Raw genomic sequence first — 15398 nt, forward strand, 5'->3', positions numbered from 1 at the left:
CCCCGCCTGTCACGGCAAAGACTGGCTCAGTCCGGCTCTTGAACTAAAACAGACTTTTGTTGCCATTGACTTCAAAGTTCAGGATGGAGGAGGACAGGTGCACAGGCACAAACCCTGGGCATCTGCTACTGCCCTCCTCAGTTATAAGGACACACTCTCTGCTCTACAGCCTATGAGAGCTTTATTATCAGACCCATTAACATTCCTGATTTATGTATGAGGACATTTCTATTCATGGTGCTGCATCTCAGACAACTGTAGCCCAACTAGAGGATAGGCAACAATAAGCTATTCAGAATTTTGATCAGCATGTTTCTAAAATTTTATTATCCAAAACCTGCACTTCCATGGGTGTGCACATTATGGAAATCGGTGTTGACGCCACACGGGGACTTTTATTTCTGGAGAGATAGTTCCCAGCACATCACTGCACCCGTCCTACACATAGTATCTTTAGAGCTTGTCGCAAAGGTGTTTCATATTCCACACTTTTCTTTTCCCAGGACAAACATGGCCTGTCTTTGTGTGTGTGTTGTGTTTTGTATGTGCATGTGTTTATGAGGTATATGGCATTCCCATATCTAAATGTGTGTGGGTGCGCATGCATGTGGAGATGGAAGCAGGTGGTAGGTATTTTTCCTTGTAATTTTTCAGAGACAGGAGCTGACCCTGGAGCTCATCAATTTGACTAAGTTGACTGGCCAGTGAGCTACAAAGATCTTCTGTCTCCATTTCCCTGGAATTAAACGGGGAGACACATGCCATTGCACCCAGATTTTAATTGGTTGCTGGAGATGCAAGCGCAGGTTCTTATGTTTGTGCAGCAGGCATTATACCAACTGAGCCATGGCCAAGACATCGTGTTCCTGCTGTAATTTTCTCATTCTGATTAATTAATTAGTACCTGAAAGCATGACTGAATTATTGAATAAATGGCAATATAAAGTGTTTAGAACTGTGCTTGGCATATTATCTTCATGTTTTCAGCATTAGCCAAATCAATCAATGGTCTCAAAGTATTTCCATCATCTGACCTGTGCAGTAATCACTGCATGCATGCCTTGTTTTTCTCCTAGACTTAGGGTAAACTAAGCCCAGGAGAGAAGCACAGATTATGAAGGCATAGAAGTTCAAGTGATTCAGGATCAATTGTGCCAGTTCTTTGCTGAGGATAAAAAACACCCAAGAAATCAAATAAAAATAAAGATTATTGGGATCTTAGCCTCAAGGAACTCTGACAAAGCAGGTTTGGAATCATTCCTTGAAAACAGCATTTGACAAAATACTTCAATTTTCACACCAATATTTGTACTTATATTTTTAAAAGATGTTCTCATAAAATTAATTGAACAGGTACAGGATTTTTTATGTGTTGCTAGAAAAAGCAATTTGAGTTTCTAATTATGAAGCTATAATTTCCATAATAATCTCTGTAGTAGATCCCATAAGTTCTTGCATTGTTTTGCAGATGAGGAATTGAAACTTAGCAACAACAACAACAACAAAGATAGTGCCATCACAGACATACAAAGAAGACAAATTGTGAGAGGCCTTCACTCTCACATACAAGACTTCACTGATAACTCACAGTTAACCTTTCTAACTGCTGAGAGTCTTCAATCAATTGGAAGTTGCTACCTTTTGCTCCCAAAATGCCTCACAATAGCAACTATTGTCTCTAGTTGAAAGATGAGAAAATTGAAGCCTTGACGCTCAAGTGAATTAACTCAAACTTAGACAGTCTCTTGCCCAAATTTGAAGTTAGGTTGTCATTTACATCCAAATTTTTTAAAAATTTGCCTATTTTCATTCAAGATCCAACTTTATTGCCTCCTTTTACTCATATTAACAGATCAAAGTGTGGTTTGTGTTTCCTGACAATTAGCAAGGGTTTCCCTACGTTTTTGTGTGCGTTGTATATAGACCCTCTTTCTAGACTGCTGCCTTTCCAATTGGAAGACACAGTGTTCTCTGACTTGTTGGGATGTTTCTGATCATTTGGTGCAACCTAAGTTACACCAGCTTTGATAGTTGTCTTACTGCTCTAGCTAAGATGTTAATACTATATTGAATGCATGTGAAGAGAGTGGACAACCCTGTTCTGTTCCTGATTCTAGTGGAATGCTTTGGGTTCTTCCCATGTAAGTTGATGTTGGCTGTGGCCTTGCTGTAGATCACATGCATTATGCTGAGATATGTCCTTTGCATGCCTAGTCTCCTGAGAACATTTATCATAAAGGAGTATTGAATTTTATCAAATAAAATGATTGTGTGGTCTTTGCATAAAAATTTTGACTTTCCATCTATTTATATGGTGGATTTCTTGATCATGGTGAAAATCTTTTTGATGTGTTCTTGGAATCGGTTTGCAAGTCCTATATTGAATATTTTTGCATCTTTGTTCATAAGTGAAATTGATATGTAATTCTTTATCTTTGTTGGGTCTTTATAGTGGCTTCAGTGTCAGGGTAAGTGTGGCCTCATAGTTGTAAAACAAATTTGGTGATGTTTCTTCTGTTTTCAAATCTTGGGCAATATTCTAAGGGGAATAATTTGAGTACTGGAGTTAATCATTCTTTGAACATCTGGTAGAATTAGATGCTGAAACAATCTAGCCCTGGGCTTTTTTTTTCTTTCTTTCTTTCTTTCTTTTTTTTTTTTTTTAGGAGTGAAGAGATTTTTTAGTGCCTACTTTTATTTCACTAGGGATTATAGGTTTTATTAATTGCTTATGCAATCTTGATTTAACTTTGGTAGGTGGTATATCCTAAGAAAAATTATCCGTTTCTGTTAGATTTTCCAATTATGTGGAGTATAGGTTTTTCAAGTGCATTCTTATGATTCTTTTCATTTCCTCCGTCTCTGTTTCCTTTTGTCTCTCTTTTTTGTTAATTTGGATCTTCTCCCTCTGTCTTTAGTTAATTTGTTTTACAGTTTTTCTTTTTTTTTTTTTTTTTTTTTTGGTTTTTCGAGACAGGGTTTCTCTGTGGTTTTGGAGCCTGTCCTGGAACTAGCTCTTGTAGACCAGGCTGGTCTCGAACTCACAGAGATCCGCGTGCCTCTGCCTCCCAAGTGCTGGGATTAAAGGCGTGCGCCACCACCGCCCGGCTTACAGTTTTTCAATCTTACCAATTTCTTCAATGAACCAGATCTGTTTCATTGATTCTTTGTATTCGTGTTCTTGTTTTTTTTATTTTATTTTTGTTTTGTTTTATTTGTTTATTGTTCCTAATTTATGCTTTCAAACCCTAGTTTGATTAATTCTTGCCATCTACTCCTTTGAAGTGTGATTTTTTCTTTTTTCTCCAGAGTTTTCAGGTATGCTGTTAAGTTGTTAGTATGAGATCTTCTCCATTTTTAAATATATGTATTTATGTATATATATGTATATATATTTGGAGAGAAAGAGAGAGAGAGCAAGACAGAGAGAGAGAAAGAGAGAGAGAGAGACGTAATGCTATGAATCAGCCTCTCAGAACTGGCTTAATTGTGTCCCATAAGTTTAGGTGTATTGTATTTTCATTTTCATTTAATTCTAATATCTTTTAATTTATTTTTCCCCCATTTTTACCTAGTCATGAGTTATTCAGTTTCCATGGGTTTGTAATGTTTCTTTTGTTATAGTTCTTGTTATGGTTGTCAACTTTAATTCCTAAAATCAAACAGGATTCAGGGTCTTGCAAAAGGAGACTGTTCTTTCATTCTTGGCCACCTAGACGCAAATAATCACACAGAAAGTATATTAATTACAACATTCTTTTTGGCTGATGACTCAGGCATATTTCTACCTAGCTCTTACATCTTAAATTAAACCATTTTTATTAATCTGTATACCTCCATGTGGTTATGGCCTACTGGTAAGGTTCTAGCATCTGTCTCCTTTGGTAGCTACACGGTGCCTCCTTGACCCCGCCCCCCAACTCACTCTTTATATCTCTGTTTAGATTTCCCACTTAAGAAAACTATTGGTCAAAACAACTTTATTCATTAACCAATAAAAACAACACATATCCAGAAGGATATTCACACATCAGGATCTTATTTCATTTTCCTTGTATCTGTTTAGACTTGATCAGTGTTCGAGTATGTGGTGAATTTTGTAGAAAGTCCCATGAGGTGTTGAGAAAAAGGAATTGTGTGTGTGTGTGTTTGTGTGTTAGTGTATGTATTTTAGGTAAATGCCCTATAAATATCCATTAGGTTCTTCTGCTTTACTGTGTCATTTAGTTAAAGCACTTCTCTGTTTAGTTTTTATCTAAATGACCCATGTATTAGTGAGAATGGAGTAGTAAAGTCACCTAGGATCATTGTATGATGGGAAATATGTGATTTAAGTTATAGTAATATTACTTTTATGAACTTTGGTAACTTTGCATTTGGGGCACAGATGCTTAGAATTGCAAAATCCTCTTAGTGGACTTTTCCTTTGATGGATATATAGTGTTCATCTGTATCTCTTTGGAATAGTTTTGGTTGTAAGTCAATTTATCAGGTATTAAAAATGGCTTATACTGGCTTGTTTCATTGGTACATTTACTTGGAATATCTTTTTCCTCCCCTTAACCTTTAGATAATACTTTTATATTAAGATGTATTTTTTGAATTCAATGGAAGGACAGATACTGCTCTTGAATCCATTCAGTTATCCTCTGTCTTTATACTGGGGAATTTAGACCATCGATGTGGAGAGTTGTCAGTGAGAAGCGTTTGTTGATTCCCACCATTTTACTGTTGAAGACTATGTTTCCTCCCATTTTTGATGTATTATTCTGACATTTATTCCTGTGTTTTCTTGGATGTGTTTAACTTTGTTAAGTTGGAGATTTCCTTCTGGTGTCTTCTGTAGAGCTAGATTTGTAGACAGATATTGCTTATTTGTCTTTCTTCATGGAATGCCTTCTTTCTGCATCTATTGTGATTGAAACATTTCTAGATATAGTAGCCTGGACTGGCATATGGGGTCTCCTAGACTCTCTCAGAATATATATATGTATTTCTGCTTTTTAAGAGTCTGCTCAAAAAAGTGAAATGTTTGTTTTTCACCACAGTTTCTTTGCTTATATAGCTCTCAATTCTGTGCTCTTATGAGATTCCTGAGTGTGTGCATATGTTTGTCTATATCTGTTTCATGTACCTTTTCACGGGCTCTCTTCCTTCTGTTTGTTTTGTCCTATTCTGATTTCTTTGGTTATGTTTACTCTACTTTATTTTATTACTGTTCCCTAGAATGCCTGTCTGTTTTCCAATGAAAGACAGCAAATGGGGAGGTCTAGGCGGGAGGGAAGGTGATGAGGAACTGGAAGGAGTCGATGGCAGGGAAAGCATAATCAGAATATATTGTATGGAAAAAATACCTATTTTCAATTTAAATAAGAAAAAGAAAGAAAAGAAAAGTCAGGTGTTATTCTAATAGGCCTGCCTATTTATATTGCTTGGTCTTTTCCTCTGGCATATTTTAATACTCTTTGTTCTATTTGTTTGGTGCTTTGATTATTTTGTGCCAAGGGGAATTTCTTTTCTTGGTCTAGTCTATTTGGTATACACTTTTTGAACCTTTATAGGTGCTTTCTTCTTTAGGTTAGGGAAATTATTTTTATGATTATTTTTTAGCCTTTGACTTTTTTATTCCTATTAATTTTGTCTTTTCATAGAGTCCTAGATTTCTGAGAGGTTTTGTTCCTGAGATTTTTTTCTTTGACCAAGTTACCAACTTCTATCTTTGCTTCAATCCCTGATTCTCTTTTCTATCACTTACTTATATAAAGTTGATGAGGCTTTCCTGGAAACTTCTTTTTTAGTGTTCCTACATTTTTAATTTCCATTTTCCCACCAGCTTGTGCTTTCCTCATTGATTCTGGTTTCCACTTTTATGTCTTGAAAACTTTTCATTCCTCTATTTATGTTTCTGTGGATTTCATTAATTGATTTATTCATATCCTCTTTATAGTGCTTGATCTTATTCACAACAGCTATATTGAAATTTTTGTCCTGTGCTTCAGGTAGGCTGCACACTATGCTGTCATCTAGGCATCAGTATTTGGGGTGAATGTAAGTCTATAAGACACATAAGTCTGTGTGTTGATACCTTGTTTTATCTTTGTTGATGGAGTTTTTAATTTCCTGGTTTCTGTTGCCCTGTCTGGATCTTAGAAGCATGTAGTCTGTGTTGTCTCCCAAGTAAGGAAGTGTTTTTTCTGTCTTTTACTTATTTTTCTTTCTTTTTGTGAGTCTCTGCTGTGTCTGACCACTGGGTATCCATTGTAGAAGTAGATAGAACTTGTTTTTAGTTATTGAGAGCTAACATTCAAGGATGGAGATGGATAGACTAGAAGCTGAGAGAGTCCACAGGAGGTAGGCAACTTGAATCTGCCAGAAGGATCTGATTCCCTGGCTAGCATGGCCAAAGGATTTCCTGGGGCAGAATTTCTAGGTTGTTGGCAGTAAGACAATGGGTTGGAGTGAGGAAGGAAGGCCCCAGAGGGGGAATCTGCTTAGTTCCCTTGGAGCTGGGACAGAAAGGAAGAAGGCATTATCACAGGTGGTCCTGCTACAGAGCTGGGGATAAGACTGGAGAATTGGAACTGGAGGTGGGAAGGAAAGTGAAAATCACTTACTTCACTTCCTGGCCAGAAAAGCCAGTGAGTTTCAGGGAAGAGACTGTCTTGGGAGTTGTTAGATGAAACAAAAGGATGGGGTGAAAGAAATGGTTTTAAAAATTAAGAAACAAACTTTACATTGAGAAGAGAAATAACACCCTTCAGAATATGAGTGCCATAAAGAAATTGCCCTTCCTGGCCTAATGGTCTACTGTTTCACTAGACAGGATGCCCCACCAAAAGTCAGAGGACATGCACAGGCTTCAGAAACTAATTTATATTAAATCTGTGAAGATTTCATGCTCTTTATTCTATCTCCAAAGCATACTCCTTTCTTTAATCTGTCACCGTGTAGAATACGGTTGCTGTACCCAAGAAGCAAGCCATCATCTCTCTAGCCATACACTTCCTGGAGCTCTCGAAGAAAATTGTCATGCTCAGTTTGGCATTGTATATGTGTTTTCTCTTTCTACGGTAGTTGGAACCTAAGAAGAAGAAGACTTTCTTCTCCCTGTCCCTGTGATTGTCATATAAGCAGTGTAAGTGGCTTTGCAATGTTCCAGTGAGAAAGTTAGATGTTTAGTTAACCAAATTCCTTTAAAAATGTGGGTTACTTTGCATGAGAAGTTTGCAGAAACAAAACCAGCCAAAAACAAAAACCAAAAAAAGAAAACGAGGAAAGTGGGGAGTCCTCGAGGCATCCTCACAAGTGTCTACAGTTGTCATTCAGCATATGACTTCATACATCTTCATCAGGGTTAATCCATTATGTGATGTTGGGGACTGTGGACCCACAGACCCTGAATTTCCTGCGACCTCCTGCCCGCTGGAGTAAGCAACTTGTTTCCCTATGCTTGCAACTGCTCTGAGCAAACAACTTGTTTTGCAGCTGCTCTGAGCATGAGACCCTCAGGAATTCCTGATGGCAGGGGAATGGTTTCTGGTGGGCTTTAAGCTGAGAGTTAGGCCTGTTTGTGTATGTTTGTGTATGTGTGTGTGTGGTATTTCAATCTCCATCCCCTTGCCCGACTCGCGACTGTACTGTAGCGCGTAGAGCAGGCGTTGTGCTACAATGTGAAGATTGGTGGTCCTTATAGATTCAGTGCTTCCAAGTATGTTTTATTATCACTTCTCTGAACCCAGAGAACAAAGCTTTTAACTAAAAGGTGATAGAACCTATGAATGTATGTAAATCCAACCCAAGTTGTTTTTAAATTTAATTTAACTGAAAAATGTCCACATTTTATAAAATGCATAAGATCTTCTCTTAAAGAAAAAATTTACTAGTAATTTCTATTTGCTAAGAAGCCAAGATGCTTCATTCCCTGACTGGCATTCAATCACACTGGGTTCCTAAAACTTTTGCAAGATTAAAAGGCTCTATAACTAAGTAAGACAATTTGAGGTGTTTCGTGATTACTCGACACTGAATATCATCGCATCTTTCTTTCATTGAGAAGCAAATGGCTGTTGGGGAAAGACAGAACTGCTGTGGAGTACTGATAGTGATTTTTTACTGAACTAAGTGGTCTATTCCGCCAAATATCCTGTTATGATGAGTTCATCAAAGGTCACACTTCTCTTTCAACTTCTGAAAGTCAGTATAAACAGTTCACACCATCGATTTTGGCAGGTGTTCCCTACTGCAAGAGTAGACTTCAGCAGCAGACCATGCATCTAGAGAAAAATTTTAAATTATTTTGTTTGGCTAGGAGACCAAGATCATAAATTGGTTAAGGAGGAGGTGGAGGGGAAAACAAACCAGGGCACTCTTTTAAAGTTTGTTAAATATTCTTTCAATATTCAACTAAATCACAAACTATTTTCCAGTTTTTACCTTTATAAATATTATATTTTAATCCAATTCTTTCCTAATGGATCCAAATTGGTCATTTATTCTCAGATACACAAATCCTGGCATTAGAACTTTTAGTTTGTAAACTCCAGTTTGCTTACCTTCATCATTTCTCATTAAAATTTCAAAGCCTAAAAGTTTTCATGTCCTTTGAAATAATAAATTTGACCCCGATAGGGTTATTTTTGAAACTAAGCAGAAAATGGTACAAGATTGTGTGTATGTATGTTTGGACAAGTGAATATGTTTTGACTTGTATAAAGAGGGCAGTAGTAGGGTGCATAGGGAAGGAAGACATATACATAGCACAGTCTATGCCCAGAAGATGAAAATGTACAGGTATTCAGAGAAAATTCAGAGCAAATTGTAATAAGGAAGAAGTTTGTCTGAGTAAGGTGTTTTCATATATTCATTTTTGTTAAACTTTCTGAAAGCTAATTAGGCCCTGTGAAATTTACTTTATTTAACTTTCCAAGAAATAAAAACATATCTTTCAGAAACTAAGAACGTCAAAAAGTGCCTATTCTAGACACCAAGCAAGCAAACTGCTGAGAATAAACGTGAAAAACAAACAAACAAACAAACAAAACCTTTACCTTTAACTGCTTTGTGACTTGTGTATGAAAAGGTAAATAGCCCAGTGTCTAGAAGTCAAACAATGTTAAAAACATCAAGTTGTCTGGTTTGAAAGAACTGCAATGACTGTTTCAATACTTAAGAGATCAGTTTCCTTGGCTTTTAGATGTGGAGCTAAATTTAACTGTGGAATTTCAAACCAACGATAAGGTATCCTAAGTCAGTTTAGTAATCATTAGATATTATGATTAGTAAATATTAGATATAATATGGGGGATATAGAGGAGAGGTGAACAGAGAAATTAATAGGCAGTCAGTCCTTTTACTGCAAAGTGAGACATTCCTTTTGGTAGATGGTCCAAGTTGGAAAACATTTAAGTATATTTCAATATTAAGGCAAAAATGGTGGCAGGGTAGTCAGCTCTCACCCACCATCAGCCTAGTTATAACTCTATAGGAAGGAAGGGGCTTTGGTATTCATTACAATAAGGTGAAATAACAAAGCTAATGTTTGACATTGTACACATGCGTCAGCTGAACTGCGATGCAAGTTCGTGGTTCTGGAGTCTCAAAAGCAAATCAAATTGGAAAGGGTGACAGAAAGACTACTGGCAGGTCTAGATCTCTTGAAGAAGCAAACCTGTCTTCTCAAACTTCCAAGGTCCCACAGGCGACGCTGTAAATTCACCCGAGCAAAATATGCAGTGCCATACGAGCACACGGGGAAATCCTGTACCATAAAGAAACAAGCAGAAACACAGTCAGCAATGTGTTACACCATCATGTCACTGTGGCCATGAAAGCTTTAAATGAGTTTTAAAATATAGAAGCTATGGATAAATTTATGTAAAACATTCTAACTTCTGGAACTTCCAAATATAAAAGTCAGCCAACACAAAGTCAATGGAAGGCAAGAAATAGGAGATTATGCATAGCTAAAGAAAAAGTTGGAGAATCAGTCTAGCACAGGCAGCCTGAAAATGAAAGAAGTGATAGGTTGAGAATAGAGTGCTTGAAGACGTTTCTTGGGCTTCCAAAGGGAATAAAGGAGCTGTAGAAATGGAGTGAAGCTATGATCGTGTTTCTTTTACAAACATGGATGCCCTTGTGTTTGGTGCATAAGATGTCAAGAATTGAAATGTCCTTTTGGTGGACTATTCCTTTGATGAGTATGCAGTGTTCTTTATCTCTTCCGATTAGTTTTGGTTTCAAGTTTCTTTTGTTAGGTATTAAAATGGCTACACCAGCTTGCTTGAAATATCTTTTTCAAACCTTTACTCTGAGATAATGTCTGTTCTTGTTGTTGAGATGTGTTTCTTGGTCATAGCAGAAGGCTGGATCCTGTTTCAGCATCTATTCTGTTGTCCTGTGCCTTTTTCAGGGAAATTGAGATCACTGATATGGAGAGATAACAATGGCAATGATTATTGATTCTTGTTATTTTGTTGCTGTTATTGTTGTTGGTGGTGTATGTGTGTTTGTGTTTTGTGTTGTGTGCATGCTTCCCTTTTTATTTAAGAGACAAGGGCTAGTCAAGTAATGGTGACACACACCTTTAATCCCAACACTCAGGAGGCAGAGGCAAGTGGATCTCTTAGTTTGAGGCCAGCCTGGTCTGCAGAGTAATTTCTCAGGCTGCCTGGTCTACAGAGTAATGACAGCCAGAGGTACAAGGAAACCTTGTCTAAAAATCCACTGAGGGAATGGGCTAATAATTTCCAAGAATTAATGAATGAATGCACTTAGGGCTTTCAGTGTCATCTGGAAGGATACAACTTGATGTTATAGTGACAGTTTAGAACATTAGACACAGAAAACTTGTAAAACAATTGGCTCAGCATTAGAGTTTTCTCTAAAGGAATCTTATTTAGACTTAACACTTCTTTCAGAATAGTAAGAGTTGGATGCCAGAATTTGAGGTAATGTAGTATTTAACATTCTGAGAAAGCAGTAGTTGTAAAATTAGAATTCTTTAATAATATTATCTCTACAGTTAAGGGTTAAATAAAATCATTTTCAAAAATATTACAGGATTTCATCACAAAAGATGTTATGTGTATAAAACTTTACATTGTCATATTGCATATAAAATAGTCTTACAAAGCAGATCAGAGCTATAAGAGGAAAAAACATACAAATGGTAAGCAGGAAGCAAAACTGTGCATTTTCTTACATGAAACACTATTCATTTGGATATTAAAATAGACAAATATGCAACAATAGGTCAAGAATAAAAGCAAATGCAATAAATATGCCCTTAGTCCTCATATTACTGGAGAAAATTAATTTCATACATGGACAAGTTAATTACATGTTATAACTTTTAATGTACCACTATATTATTAGTTCATGCATAAATTCTGAACAAGTATAGGGGAGAAAATGGGACAATAATGATAAAATGATCCATCTAGAAGGTATAAACATGATAAAAATACCAATAGGAGAATTGAGTTGTAAAAAAATAACAGTGATATATATATACATATATATACTAGTTATAATATTAATTGAATTTATTAAAATTAAACAGTTCTTTGATTTCAGATAGTACAAATGCAAAATAAATGCACTTTATGTTGATTAATTAAAAAAAGGTCACTACAGAACAGTGAATTATGAGGAAAAATCTTTCAGTGTAAATAAAGCAAAGCTAATAGATTTCATATTAACTGTAATAGATCTTTAGCAAGAAAAATATTTTTTAAATATAGGGATCATTATTCAATATTGATAAAGGTTTATTTCACTAGAAATATATAACAAATCTAATCTCAAAATAAATAATCCAAAATTCGACAATATTATTAAAGCACAGACGTTAATCTAAGAGGACATTTAAACACAGTCTTCTCAATAATTGATGGAATAAGTGGCAGCAATTTCAGCAATATTACTGTGCCTGTTAGTAGTAGGATCAACAGAAAAGGATATGCACTAGACACTGTACACTCTCTGGACTGGCACCATTCTGGAGTAAGTCATATTGACTGCAGAAATGTAAATGGAACTCTCATTGTACAACACACAAAAAGTGAATACTACACAGTTATAGAAAAGTTTTGAAGTGCACAAGGAAATCTTACATAAGCAGCTTTCATATCTGAACATTTCCCTGCTATCCAATTGATTCCAAAGAATACTTGGTCTATGAACTTAGAATAGAGGATTGCTGTCTTAAATTATTCCAGAATGAATATCAAATTTAAGCCACAAAGCATTACTTTTTGTGTCTAGCTATTGTTTTTAATTATATGTAACCATGAAATGGAAGATATTCAGCCATCAAATGGAAGTCATTGTGGGCTGATGATAGTACCGGTCCACTTCCCAGCAAACACCATCCATGCGTACATAAACACTAGAAGTCTGGAAGCACAGGAGGGACTTTTTTTTTTTTGCCTGTAGTTCAAATTCTTAATTTAATCATACCACTGTGTCTAACAATGACCACAGTTTACACTCACCATTCCATTCATGAGATGTGGTAAGAAGAATAGAGCCATATGCTAGAGAACATGTGCACTGCAGTCTATCAAGCTGTGGTGGTTTGAATTAAAATGGACCCCATAGGCTTACATATATTTGAATGCATAGGTGTGATTACTATTCTTGGTTGTCAGCTTGACTACATCTGGAATGAACTACAATTCAGAAATTGAGAGTGCACTTGTGAGAGATTATTTTTGCTTGGTTTGAAGTGGGTGAGTTGCTTCTCTACCTTTGAGGTAGGAAGGCACATACCTTTGATATTGAGGTAAGAAGATACACCTTTAATATGGACCACATCTTCTGCTGGACGTTTATATAAGGATATGGAAGAAGGAAGCTTTTGCTCTTTGTCTGCTTGCTCTTACCTTGCTAACACATCTATTCTTTCACTGATTTTGGAGCCTACCTCTTTAGAATTCCAGCATACACTGAAAGCCAGCAGAAATATTCAGCTTTGTAGAGTGAGCAAGTACTGGATTCTTGGGCTTTCCATTCACAGCCAGCCATTGCTGGGTTAGCTGAACTATAGCCTATAAATCACTCCAATAAATTCAATTAAATATATATAACTTTATCATATATATTTATTTATATTTAATTGAATATATATAAAATAAAAGTTCTGTTACTCTAGAGAACCCGGAACTCATTGACACTACTTGAGAATGACTAGGAGTTGTGACCTTGTTGAAGGAAGTGTGTCACTGGGAGTGGGTTTTAAAGTTTCAAAAGTCCACCCCAAGCCCTGTGTCTCTCTCTGCTCCTGTTGCCTGTGAATCCAGATGTAGAATTCTCAGCTACTTTTCCAGCACCGTGTTTGTCTGAATGCCAGCATATTCCTCAATGTAACAACAATGTACTAAATTTTTAGAATTGTAAGCAAACCCCATTCAAATGCTTACTTTATAAGAGTTGTTGTGGTCATGGTGTTTCTTCACAACAGAACACTTATCAAGACACAAACCAAGCATAGAAATTTGGGTTTGATTTTCTATGCACTAAATATCACCTAACATAGTTGTTGCAGAGTATTGGTATGTGCAAAGTAGTATTCTAGGAAATATATGATGGATATAACTAGAAAGGAATCTGGAGAAAAAACATTAGTACAGATATCTGAAATCTGCACGCATATAGCTGACTTGTGTTTTTTAATGGTAATGGAGAGAACTCTGACTTGAGTAAATAAATATTATCAGCTTGTATTCTTGAAGAAAAAATTAATGCTACCATTATGATGAAGAGGCATGAAAAAATTCACAATTACTGACAATGAAGAGAATTATTTGATTTTAGGAGATAGAATTCATGAAAAATAATTTAATTTCAGCTAAGAATGAGTTTAATTTGATTGGGCAAGTGGGAACACATCTTTTTAGTTAACCTGTCTGCTTTGTCCTGAACAGGGAGCAGACTCACAGATTGGTCAAAGTGTCTGCATATTCTAAATTTGGCAAGTTTCAAAATTAGATTAGATCTGACTTTGGTGTTCTAGACAGATTATGTAATTAATTGACATTCATTTGACACTCATGTTTGCTCAATCTGCCTGTAGAATTAAAAGCTAACTAAAAATGTATGAAATCAGAAGGATTTAGAGGATAATAAATATTATTGGGTCAGTGATTTCTTATCTCAGACACAGATGGGATAAAGGGATAGTGTCCCTAGATGTCAAGGCAAAAGCTTCAGATGAAAGCAATGGACCTGAAGATCTAAGGGTTCATATGACCGCTGCCTTCATATTTCTTCTGAAGCTCAGAATTGATGCTTTGTTTTCTCACAGAACAGTATTGATGTTTCACTGAAGCTAAACCCAATATATTGTTTTAAATGATCTTTCAATGAAGAGGCTGTACATTTGTCTCAAAGTATTATCATTGGACATATGACAAGTGGAAGGAATAATATACCAGAAGGCTGCATGCTTTATTTAGCAGATCATTTGGGTGGAGGTCAACTACCTTTTTGTTTTTGTGTTAAATTATCTCTGCCAATTTTTGTATAAAGGGCACTCAAGCACTTTCAAAAGTCCCAAATTAAAACTTGTTAATAGTTTATAAGAACTTAAAACCCTTAATTTATGAGAAATATGTTCCTTATATTTTCCGTGTTGCTGTATTTTAAAATACCATTAATTGGAAACAATACTTTAATTTGAGTCATTGAAATATCAACATCGTACTTCTTCAGGTATTGTTGTAACCATCTAGAGGAAATGTTCCGAAGTTAAATGAAAAGAGACAGCTACTGTTCTTGACTATGAAGGAGACATTTACCAAACACCTTAAAGCCCCTTTTTAATCTACTAAGATGCTCACTCAGTATGAACTCATGCTACATCACTTCATAATATTAACCTTTACTCAATGTAAAAATATTAGTGTGCCTGTTGTTCCATTCACTAAAAATCATGTCATATTTACTTCTGGATTCCATATTTTCTGGATCCCATATTATTTCTTTATAAAAAAGATTTAGCACTTTCTGATTAAATCAATTAGACATCTTTGAAAATGAGCTCCTGGAATTTGTCATTAAGAAGAAAGATAGAAAAACCAGGATGCTGATTATTTGTTTCTCATAGCTTCAGTGGGTGCCTGAAGATGAGCCATAAGAAATTTACTGTTCATTTTTCCCCAAGGAAAAACTGGCATGGACATTTGGCTAGTGTGTCCCTAAAAGTGTCTCAGCATGACATAGTTAACATAGTTCCCCAACAGTGAATGTTGGTGCCAGCATTCCATAACTAGATAAAGGTTACACTTTTATTGTGATATTTTCATCATTTTACCTGCTACTTTAGAAAGAGTCATTTTTCTTTTGAGAAAGTAAAATAAAACTTTTGAAGTGTCACTTGTAACATATTATATCCCAGT

Source organism: Chionomys nivalis, chromosome 3, assembly GCF_950005125.1.
Source record: "Chionomys nivalis chromosome 3, mChiNiv1.1, whole genome shotgun sequence".
NCBI lineage: Eukaryota > Metazoa > Chordata > Mammalia > Rodentia > Cricetidae > Chionomys > Chionomys nivalis.